The sequence below is a fragment of the Apium graveolens genome, chromosome 2 (assembly GCF_009905375.1).
Source record: "Apium graveolens cultivar Ventura chromosome 2, ASM990537v1, whole genome shotgun sequence".
Lineage (NCBI taxonomy): Eukaryota > Viridiplantae > Streptophyta > Magnoliopsida > Apiales > Apiaceae > Apium > Apium graveolens.
Genome location: NC_133648.1, coordinates 145,904,069 through 145,915,548, shown reverse-complemented (window position 1 = coordinate 145,915,548; position 11,480 = coordinate 145,904,069).

The following is an 11,480-nucleotide window of genomic DNA, read 5'->3' as shown; positions in this document are numbered from 1 at the left end:
CTCTGTGTTTGGCTCTATGACCTGGGATTGAAGCTGTGGTTCTACAACTTCATGGTCAGCCCTATCAACCACTGAGGGTCTGTTAACAGAAGTAGGAAGAGAGTGAGAGTGAGGAGTTACTACCTGTAATGGAAGAGCCTGGGTGGCTTGAACCACTGGAGGTTGAGGTTGCTGTTCATGGCCGGGAAGATTAAAAATAGGCAAGGGAATATAATTGGCCATGAAAGCAGATACAAGTACTGGTACTTGCATAAATTTGAAGGTTGTGTCTTGGCGAGTGTAAATCTTTTTGCTAACTGGTGGGGGTTCGGTTACAGCAGAGTTAGCAAAAAGTGCTTTGTGTTCAGGGGTGAGTAGATGATCTGCTATAAGCATAAGAAAACGAGCATAGTAACATGATACCCTACGATTTGTAGAATGATCACGTAAAGCAGAAGTTAGACGTCTCAAGAGAATGGGAAAAAGTTGTTTGCCAAAATTGATTCTTTGATTGAAAACAACCGCAAGACCAATATACTGCAGGGTGGAAGTAATGTTATGAAAATTAGATTTTGTGCAGTTGGCAAACACTTTGGAAAGTGTATCGAAGAATATATCCCATTCAGACACCAAATTTGATTTAGAAAGTTTGGTTAAATTGATCACCCCCTGATAGTGAATAGCATTGAAAAAATTTGTGATATCATTTTCAGAGGGTAAATTACAGAAATTGTCTAGTGGAAAATTTAACGCACGATTGACGACTGTTTCATCAACTACATACTGTGTGTTTGCGATGGTGAATGAAAAAGATTTTGAATCATCGGCCACAGTAGAAGTTGTGCAAATCAGTCTAAGTAGATCGACGTTTAAAATCACATTTGATTTAATAGCAGAGCTAACAATCGAATGATCATTTAAAAATCTAATCCAAGGCTTAAATTTTTCAACATCACAATTTTCCGGATTGAAATAACCAACTTGATTATGCGCGACAATTTGGAAATTGAGAGCCATTTTTTTTATAAAATAATAATAAGACACAAGCTTTTCAGAATTTTAAGAATAATATTAAGAAAATTCGAATTAATTAAATTAATTTAATAATTCGAATTAAATTAATTATAATCGAAAAATTTAGACAGAAATGTATCTCGTTAAAATTCTTAAATCACTAACACAGTTTTGACACACCAAAAGACACAAATAAGAAATTAAAATTAAAATGGAATTTGAAGGGGCAAACTGATTTTAATTTGATTTTTGCGTTTTTTTTATAATAACTTTTATTTTTAAGAAAATTCAACAGCACTTGTTTATGTATATACTTATATGTATATATCACTAAAGTGATGATTAAGTGTGCTGAGTAAAAACTCGAGCAAGGAAATATGGTGACTGTTTTTTTTTGTTTGTTCGAGGAGAGAGAAGAGAGAAAATGAGAGTGAAAACTGTTAGTAATTTTTTGAAAATGAACTGCTAAGTTGAATTGGTGAAAAACAACACAGCAACAGCCTTTATATAACAGCTGGTATGACAATCCGGGATTGTCATACCGATTGTCATACCAGGCAAAAAGAAGAAAAATAAATAACAGAATGAGTATTAAAATTATAATTGGTATGACAATCTGATAGTCATACCGATTGTCATACCAGTACAAAATAAAACAATATAATTCTGATATTAATTTTATTACTGGCATGACAATCAATAGTCATACCGATTGTCTTGCCAGTTATAAAATTAATCTGATTTTAAAATAAGCAATCATTATTACTAAAATGACTTTCAGCAAGACAATTTCAATTGTCTTGCCGATTGTCTTTCTAGAATAAGATAAAATAAGCATTAACAGATTTATATTTTCATGTTTACTGAAATGATTTTCAGCAAGACAATTTTAATTGTCTTGCCGATTGTCTTTGCAGTAGAAAAACAAAATGAATATGTACAGACAACTATTAATGTACTGAAGCTATATTTCATAATAGTACAACTGAAATAAACACTTAAAATTTTCACAAAGACAAAGACAATATTTCAGAATTAATTATTTTTATTCTAAAAATAGATTTCTGTTGAATTTTAGCAAATAAAATTCATAGAAAAATATCTTTAGAGGAAATAAAATATTCTGAGATATTTTAAATTAACAAGTAGAGTAAATAACATAGATAAGATAATATATATTACATAGAAATAAGCAAGAAATATGATAAAATGATAAAATAAATTTGCAAATGAATTTTTCATTTATGAAAAATTCATTTGTAAATTCATTCAAGAACAGATTCCAGATATTAATTAAATTAATCACAAAAACTATTTAACATGCCCAATTTACCAACTAATCTGGTAAATGTGGATTCATCAAGTGGTTTAGTGAAAATATCTGCTATTTGTTCTTCTGTTGGAACAAAAAATAGTTCAACAGTACCATTCATGACGTGCTCTCTAATAAAATGATACCTGATGTCAATGTGCTTTGTCCTCGAGTGCTGCACAGGGTTGTTGGTGATGGCTATTGCACTTGTGTTGTCACATAAAATAGGAATCTTGTTCAATACAGAGCCATAGTCTCGTAGTTGGTTCCTAATCCACAAGATCTGAGCACGGCAGCTTCCAGCAGCAATATATTCAGCCTCGGCCGTTGAGTTGGAAACTGTTTGCTGTTTCTTGTTGTACCATGAGACTAGCCTGCTTCCTAAGAATTGACAACTTCCTGAGGTGCTTTTCCTATCAACAACACTTCCTGCATAATCTGAATCTGTATATCCGACAAGGTTAAAACCAGATTCTTTAGGGTACCAAATACCTAGATTTGGTGTTCCCTTAAGATATCTTAAGATTCGTTTAACAGCAACGAGATGAATATCTCTAGGATCCGCTTGGAACCTTGCACATAGGCATGTAGCATACATAATATCTGGTCTACTTGCAGTAAGATAGAGTAACGAGCCAATCATACCTCTGTAGCTTGTGACATCTACCTTAATGGAGTTTTCACATGGTCCAAGCTTGACAGCTGTAGTTGATGGAGTCCTTGCTGATGCAGAATCCTCCAGATTGTATTTTTTGAGGAGTTCCTTGAGATACTTGGATTGACAAATAAATGTTCCGTCTAACCTTTGATTTACTTGTAATCCAAGAAAGAACTTCAGCTCTCCCATCATGCTCATTTCAAACTTGCTGTGCATTAACTTAGCAAATCTCTTACAGAGATTATCATTAGTAGACCCAAATATTATATCATCCACATAGACTTGGACTAATATAGTATCATTCTTATGTTTTTTAGAAAAGATAGTTTTGTCTATGACACCTCTAATAAAGCTATTTTCAATAAGAAATTCAGAGAGAGTGTCATACCATTTTCTTGGTGACTGTTTTAGCCCATAGATAGCCTTGAAAAGAAAGAAGACAAAATCCATATGATCTGGATCTTCAAAACCAGGAGGTTGCTCTACATATACCTCTTCATCCAGCTTTCCATTCAGAAAGGCGCTCTTGACATCCATTTGATAAACTTTAAAGTTTGAAAATGCTGCGAATGCCAGAAATATCCTGATGGCCTCAAGTCTAGCCACTGGAGCATAGGTTTCATCATAATCAATACCTTCAGCTTGAGAATACCCTTTAGCTACCAGTCTTGCTTTGTTTCTTGTAACCACACCATCTTCATCTAGTTTATTCCTGAATACCCACCTTGTACCAACAGTTTTCTTGTGTACAGGCCTAGGTACCAGTTTCCAGACTTGTTGACTTTCAAACTGATTGAGTTCATCTTGCATAGCAATCACCCAATCTGGATCAGTCAGTGCTTCTTCAATTTTCTTAGGTTCCATCTCAGAAAGAAATCCTGAGAACAGACACTCATTTTGAGTAGCACGTCTAGTTCTGACTCCAACATCTGGATCACCAATAATCAACTCAAAAGGGTGAGCTTTATTCCAGATAGTCTGTCTTGGAAGATTTGATCTTGATGATTCGCCTTGAAATTCATTGTGATGTTGTGTCCTACTAGATGATCCTTCAGCATCTCCCCCTGAGTTGTTGCCATGTTGACTTGAAGATTCTCCGTCAGTAGCAGTGGTATCTCCATTGTTTCCAGAGTTTCCATCACTATTACCTTGAGTATTATCAGGATTAACAGGTTCTTCAACAGCAACAACCTCAGGTTCTTGACCATGTTCTGACTCTGAATCTGACGTATCATCAAACTTCAGTTTCTCAGAAGGATCTTCAGTTTGGATACTAGGGAGTTTAGTGTCATCAAATGTAACATTGACACTTTCAGTTACTTTGTGTTGATCAATGATATACACTCTATATGATCTTCTTCCATATCCAACAAAAATACCCTCATATGCCTTTGCCTCGAACTTACCACGACGATCATCTCCATCCTTGAGCACGAAGCATCTGGCACCAAATACATGAAAGTATTTGATAGAAGGTTTCTGTTCATTCAAAATCTCATAAGGAGTTTTCATGAAGTCTTTGTTGATTAAAGTTCGATTCTGAGTATAACATGCAGTATTGACAGCTTCAGCCCAAAAGTACATTGGAAGACCTGATTCATTTAACATCGTTCTTGCAGCTTTAATCAATGTACGATTCTTCCTTTCTACCACTCCATTTTGCTGAGGGGTTCTAGGAGCTGAAAATTGTCTGGTAATCCCTTTGTCTGTACAGAATCCATTTAGAAGTGCATTCTTGAATTCTGTTCCATTATCTGACCTTATTGCTCTAACAGGGACGTTAGAATCTAACTCAATCATCTTGATATGATCAATCACAACTTGTGGTGTTTCATCCTTAGAGTGAAGAAATAAAACCCACGTATACTTGGAATAGTCATCAACTATCACAAGACAGTAACACTTCTTTGACATAGAAAGGATATTAACTGGACCAAATAAATCCATGTGCAATAATTGCAGAACACCAGTTATGGAAGATGTGTCAGTGCCTTTGTGACTTGCTTTCTTTGACTTTCCTTTCTGGCAAGCCTCACATAGTCCTTCTGGAGAGAATTCCAGCTGAGGCAGACCTCTTACCAATTCTATTTTGACAAGAGAATTCATTGTCTTGAAATTGAGATGGGAAAGTCTCTTGTGCCATAGCCAACTCTCATTTGACGATGCTTTTGCATAGAAACAATTGACTTCAAGATTGCTTCCAGAGTTCATGTCAGCTACGAACAGATTTCCTTTCCGTATTCCCATTAAGGAGGGTTTTTCACTTTTCTTGTGCAGAATCTGACACTTCAGCTTGTCGAATAAAACATTGTAGCCGTTGTCACAGAACTGACTAATGCTAAGCAGATTGTGTTCAAGTCCTTGCACAAGATATACATTTTCAATGATAACATTTCCAGCTTGCAAACAGCCATATCCCTCCGTTAAACCTTTGCTGTTATCTCCAAAGGTAACCACTGGGCCAGCTTTCTCAACCACATTTGATAGCAGGGCTCTATCTCCGGTCATATGTCTTGACGATCCACTGTCAAGAATCCACACTACCGGTTGTACCTGTTTAATGCCCTGCAATACAAATGGATTAGAACTTCTTCGGAACCCAAGCTTGGCTGGGTCCGGCATACTTGTAAAATTGGCCTTTATCAGGCAAAACAACATTCTTAATTTCACTATTCTCAACATTCTCAATGACTGAACATTTGACCTTTAAAACAGCCTTATTAGATTTATGTTTAGGCTTAGGCACAAATGTCTCCTTTCTAGCTTTAGGAGGACTAGCAGTCTTAGACCTATCATGCTTTCTATTATTCACATGCTGACGAGGAGTAGTCTTATCATTAGAAGCATGCTTACCATTAAAATAAGCAAACAACAGATTAAAAGCACAAGACATACAATCAGGAACACCACATGCTTTATGAGAAGGATTAACAATAGGCAACTTATGCATGGTAGACATGGCATTTGTGCTATCCAACTCATGTGTGTCTGAGTTAGTCTCAGTTGCTTTCACAACCTTGACTGGAACTTTTGACACACTTGACTTGGAGACAGCTTTCCCATTAGCATTATCTTCAGCACGGATTTCTTCTTGAATAATAAAAGAGGTCTCATCAAATGGTTCAGCAATTGATTCCTTATAGAGGGGTTCATCAACACCCTTAAGCACATGTGGTACTTCCCTGCCTTTAGCACATACATGAGGAGGGGAGTTTATGCCTAATTTTCCAATAGCAGCATTGTAATCATAACCTATTCCATGTGTTTGATTAACAACTTGCTTATTGTAAAACTCTTTGGACTTCGAACAAGAATTAAAGTAAGCTTTAACCTTAGCCTCAAGACCGGTGATCTTGTCTTTGAGAATAGTTTCGAGTTGTCTATAACAGTCAACTCTATTCTCTAGAAAAGATACTTGGTCTTTAAGTTTATCTTGATTAATGTGCACAAGTCTTAATTCATTGACCTCTTTCTCAAGGTCTTTGATTTGTTGATTTAACAATTCATTATCACGACGAGCACAATCTAAGTTACCTCTTAGATGATAAACCATTTCAGCATCAGAAAGTTTTACCTCTTTTCTTGGCGATGAGGTGCTTGCATCACTAGCCATGAGAGCAAGATTCCCAACTTCTTCATCTTCACTGTCAGTATCATCCCAGCTTCTTCCCTTTGCCAGGTACGCCCTTTCAGATTTACTCTTCTGATTAGAATCGTAAGAGTTCTTCCTTGCTTGTTTTGGCTTCCTGTATTCTGTGGCAAAGTGTCCCAACTCATTACAGTTGAAGCATCGAATGGTGCTTCGATCAACCATCCCTGTTTTATACCCACCACTGCTGGTGTTAGAGGATGAAGATCCACCTTTCTGGAATCTGTTGTAGTTGGACTTGTACTTGAACTTGGGATTCCTTTTGAATCTGACATTTGAGAATCTCTTGACAATCAGGGCCATTGACTCATCCTCCAATTGCTCCAGTTCTTCCAAGGAATAATAATCATCTCCTGATTGATTTGTAGTAGGTGAATCAAATTCTGCTACTATCACATTATCTTCAACCTTGGAAGACTGTACCATTCTATCTGACTGTTGAGATTGTTGTTGATATAGTGGTTGTTGTTGTTGTTGTTCATCAGCTACCAGAGCAGTAGTCGTGCTGACCACTCTTCCTTTCCCGTAAACTTCCTTTTGCTGAATCTGCTCCAACTCATAAGTCTTTAACACACCATATAGCCTTTCCAAAGAAATCTCACTCAGATCTCTTGCTTCTCTTATGGCAGTGATTCTATGTTCGAGATGAGTTGGCAGTGTTAAAAGGAACTTTTTATTGACCTCCCTGATGGAATAGTATTTACCATTAATGTTCAGGTTGTTGATCAATGCATTGTACCTCTCAAACACTTCAGTGATTCCTTCTCCTGGATTAGATTTAAAGTATTCATACTCAGAGGTTAGGATTTCTAGTTTGTTCTCCCTAACTTCCTCTGTGCCTTCATTAATAATCTCAATAGTTTCCCAGATATGTTTAGAATATTTACAATTCATCACATGTCTGTTCATTAGGGGATTAAGGGAATCTACTAAGATTAATTGAAGGCTAGCATCCAGGGAAGCTTCTTCTATTTCAGCAGGAGGGAAGTCCTCAGGATCCTTCACATAAGTTCTCGCTTTGGTGATCACCACATCATTCTCTATTACCTCTGGTTCAATAACCATAGGAATTTTTGGACCCTTCTTCAACACTTGCAAATATTTGGAATCACTTGCCTTGAGAAAGGCTGTTCTGGTCTGACTGGTAGGAGCAACTGGAGCTTCACTCGACCTTTATGGCAAGTTTTCCCTCGTCTCGAGATCCTACATAAATAATAATAATCCTCATTATAATATATTCTTACCATCTTAACCTATTTTCAACTTGAAATTATACACGGATGGCACTTAGGCCTATATGCACTTAATTTATATTCACCTTTAAATTACAATTATACACACATAGCCACATATTCTCATATCATATATTAATACCAAATAACACCATATATACCATAATGCAACACTAGGCTTGGATGATCTCGACTCACAACTTAAGTCACTTGGTCGCTAAACTAGACAAAGTCTTCTAATTTTGGCTTCCTAACTTGACGTGCCTTTTCTAAACTATCCAAGACCTATTGACCCTCACTTGTGCCTTTTGCTCTACTGACCTTATACCATCTTAAAACTATGGTGGTCGACCTAATACTTACTTCTACGTGTTCTAAAACTATGCGATAAGTGAAAGTGCTTACTGGTGCAAATTTCAGAATAACAACTATGGTTTCTTGAGTGCATTAGACACTCTTAAACTACAAGCTTTCCTTCAAAACTCTTACACAAGACTCTCCTGACCTAAGGGAATCTCACAAACTTGATGTGGCTCAAGGGCCTGGCTTGGGCCTTCTTGGGCCTAAGCTAAAAGTTCAAGGTTCCCCTGTTTTTCTGGGCAGAAAATGCCCTGACTTGAATTAACTTGTGACACATGGTTCTAACTCATATTCTATGAACTATGGTTGGAAAAACTTCTCTGACACTCCCTATAACTAAGGCCCAACAGGGCCTAATTAGGGCCTACCCATGACATGGTCAAATCTCCCTATTTCTAAGTTGCAACAAAACTGTCCCCTGCTGGACAGATTTTGTTATTCTACTTGTGCACCTAACCAAATGACATGAAAACCTCTAACCAACACCTAAAACCTTTTATATACTCCCAATACTAACTTCTGGTGGCTTGGGCCTCAAAGTGCACATCAATGACATGGTCAAAACTCACTTTAAACCTCAGGGTACTAAACTGATTTTCTGAAGAAACTATAACTCTCATTTCTCCAAGGTTTTGACTTGACAAACTCAACTACCAACAACCCAATACTCAAACCAAGTGTTAGGTCCCAATTTGTTTGTAGAAGGGGGGGGGGTTGAATGCAAACAATACCGTTTCGTCGAATAAAATGCGGAATAAAATTGTGAAACAAAATTCTAGTTAAATAAAACTTTTATTAAACTTGAAAGGTGTTACAACTACGGTATCGATTACAAGGGATTAATCTCAAATCAATTATTACAAATTTAGAATAAATTCGACATGAACTTTTTCTATTTTTGTAATTAAAAGATCAAATGCTAAAAGCGATTTGAGATTAAGTTCTAGGGATTTTAATCCGCTAGATTGATATACAAGAACAAGATAAGTAATTCTAGTGGTTTGGATTTAACATTAACAAACTAGAATATTTGATCTTGAATAAGCAGATGAATGATGAAATATTTTCTTTTATTTTCTGCTGTGTTTTCTTGTTCTGTATGTGCTGCTCTGTTTTTGCTGAGTAGTCTGTTGATATTGTCTTCTGCTTTCTTTTAATCAATCACAGCCGAAGTTGTTGAACTGGTGTGACAATCTATTTGAGTTTGAAAGACTTTCGGTGAGACAATCTATTAGAGCTAGGAAGACAATTAAAATGAACTAGCAAGACTTTCGGTATGACTATTGATTGTCATACCGATTGTCATAGTAGTACAATTGAAATTGTTTTTCTGAATACATAATTGATTTTAATCTAATTGAAAATTCTATCAATACAATCAACTGAATTAGCAAGACATTCGGTATGACTATCAATTGTCATACCGATTGTCATACTAGTACAATCAGTTGTCTTTTTAGAATTATCACAGATTTTAATCAATTAACATTCTGAAAATCCTCATTATTAATTCTAAATTAATTAATCAATTTAATTCAATTAATCAATAAATTAATCCTTGCAGATTTAATTTATTCTCTTAATTAAATTATATGACTTAATTAATTAATAGTGAATTAATACTATCCCTGAGCAGCATCCATTCTTCTGACAATCTTCTGAAAGTCTCTGAGACTTATGAATCAATTCCGTCACTTCAATGCTGACACTCGATGTACTGTCTGGTTCATGAGTGACTAACTTTCGTGACGTTTCTTCATGTCTTGACTTTGTTGTTCTGATTGAATCCTTGTAATAAATGATACCTTGACGAGATCTCTGTCACTTGATTAAATCCACGATCTTGATTTATATCACTGAGGCATGATCAAATTCTTGAACTTCTTCCAGTGAATCTTCAAGTCTGCAGATGAACAATGTTTCTTTATTCTTTGACAGATGTTACTTTGTGAGATCTCTCTGATGCTTGATCCACTATTTACTTATTACATTCTTATTTGAGTTGAGTTAAATACTCGAATAAACGAGTAGGCTATGACATATGCCTTTCACCAAGACTTAAACATGGTAATCTACTGAACTAACTCCCTTATTCTCAAAATAGCCTTGGGTGATATCATCCTTACCTAAGGTACAATTATGGCAAAACAAAAGAGATCACATTTCTTAACTCACCAATCATTAAGTTTTTGAAACAACAAGATATGCATTTTTATAAAAGATAACCATGAATTATTACCATGCAACAAGAAGCATAAATCAATATTAACACATTATTCCTACTGAAATTAAGGCTCACTAACAAAATCTTTCCAAATGATCAAAATCTTATAACATTCTAAGAGAATCCTCATGCATGCATGTCTTCGGGTTTTGCAAACCAAAACAACACATTTTCTACATATATTCTATCATAAAATTGACATGCAAGCCTAGAATAAGCTATACCTAGATGATCACTTAGCATGCAAAGAGTTTTATCAAATTTCCACCACAAAATTCAAGTCATTATCACATAAACATGCAAAAATTGAGTTAAGCAACAAAAATTGTCTTAAGGACCATTCATTCGGCTCCCATATGGTCATGGCCGAATGAAATGGATGGGAATGGCCATTTAATCATCAAGAGTTTCCCTCTCAAGACTTGGCACTTCTCCATTCCTTGTAGTCCTCTCAAAAACAACCCTAAACTCACAAGAATCAAGGTTGTATTTTGAGTTTCACTAGAACCTTTACATGCAACCTTTAAACTTAAACTTTCTACTCAAAACTCTTTGAAATATGAGTGATCATAGTATGGAAAGTAACATTTACTTGTGTAAAGAGTGGAAGCTTGGTTGAGGAATGAAGAAAAATGGGGAGGGGTGGTTCTCAGCTAAACCCGAGAGTGAGAGAGGGAGGGCCGAGAGTGAGGGAGGAGGAGGGAGAGAAGAATGAGTGTGGTGTGGGTGATGAGTGAAAATGATCATGTCTTTGCTTGTTTTATGGTTTTTGTATTGGCAAAAGTGAGTGGAATTAGGAATTGACATGATTAGCCTTCCACTTGAACTTGGTTCAATTTGCATGCAAGGGTAAAGAAGGTATTTGGCTAGGAAATAAGAGTTAGTGGGGTGGTTATTGACTCTTTAGCTCTTTTAGAATGTATGGAATGAATTTGCATGCAAGGATAACTATGTAATTTGCTAATTATATTTATAAAGATTTATTTTTATAAAATAAAACACAAGTTCAAAAATTATAAAATTTATACCATAAAATAACTTGGATTTTTTAG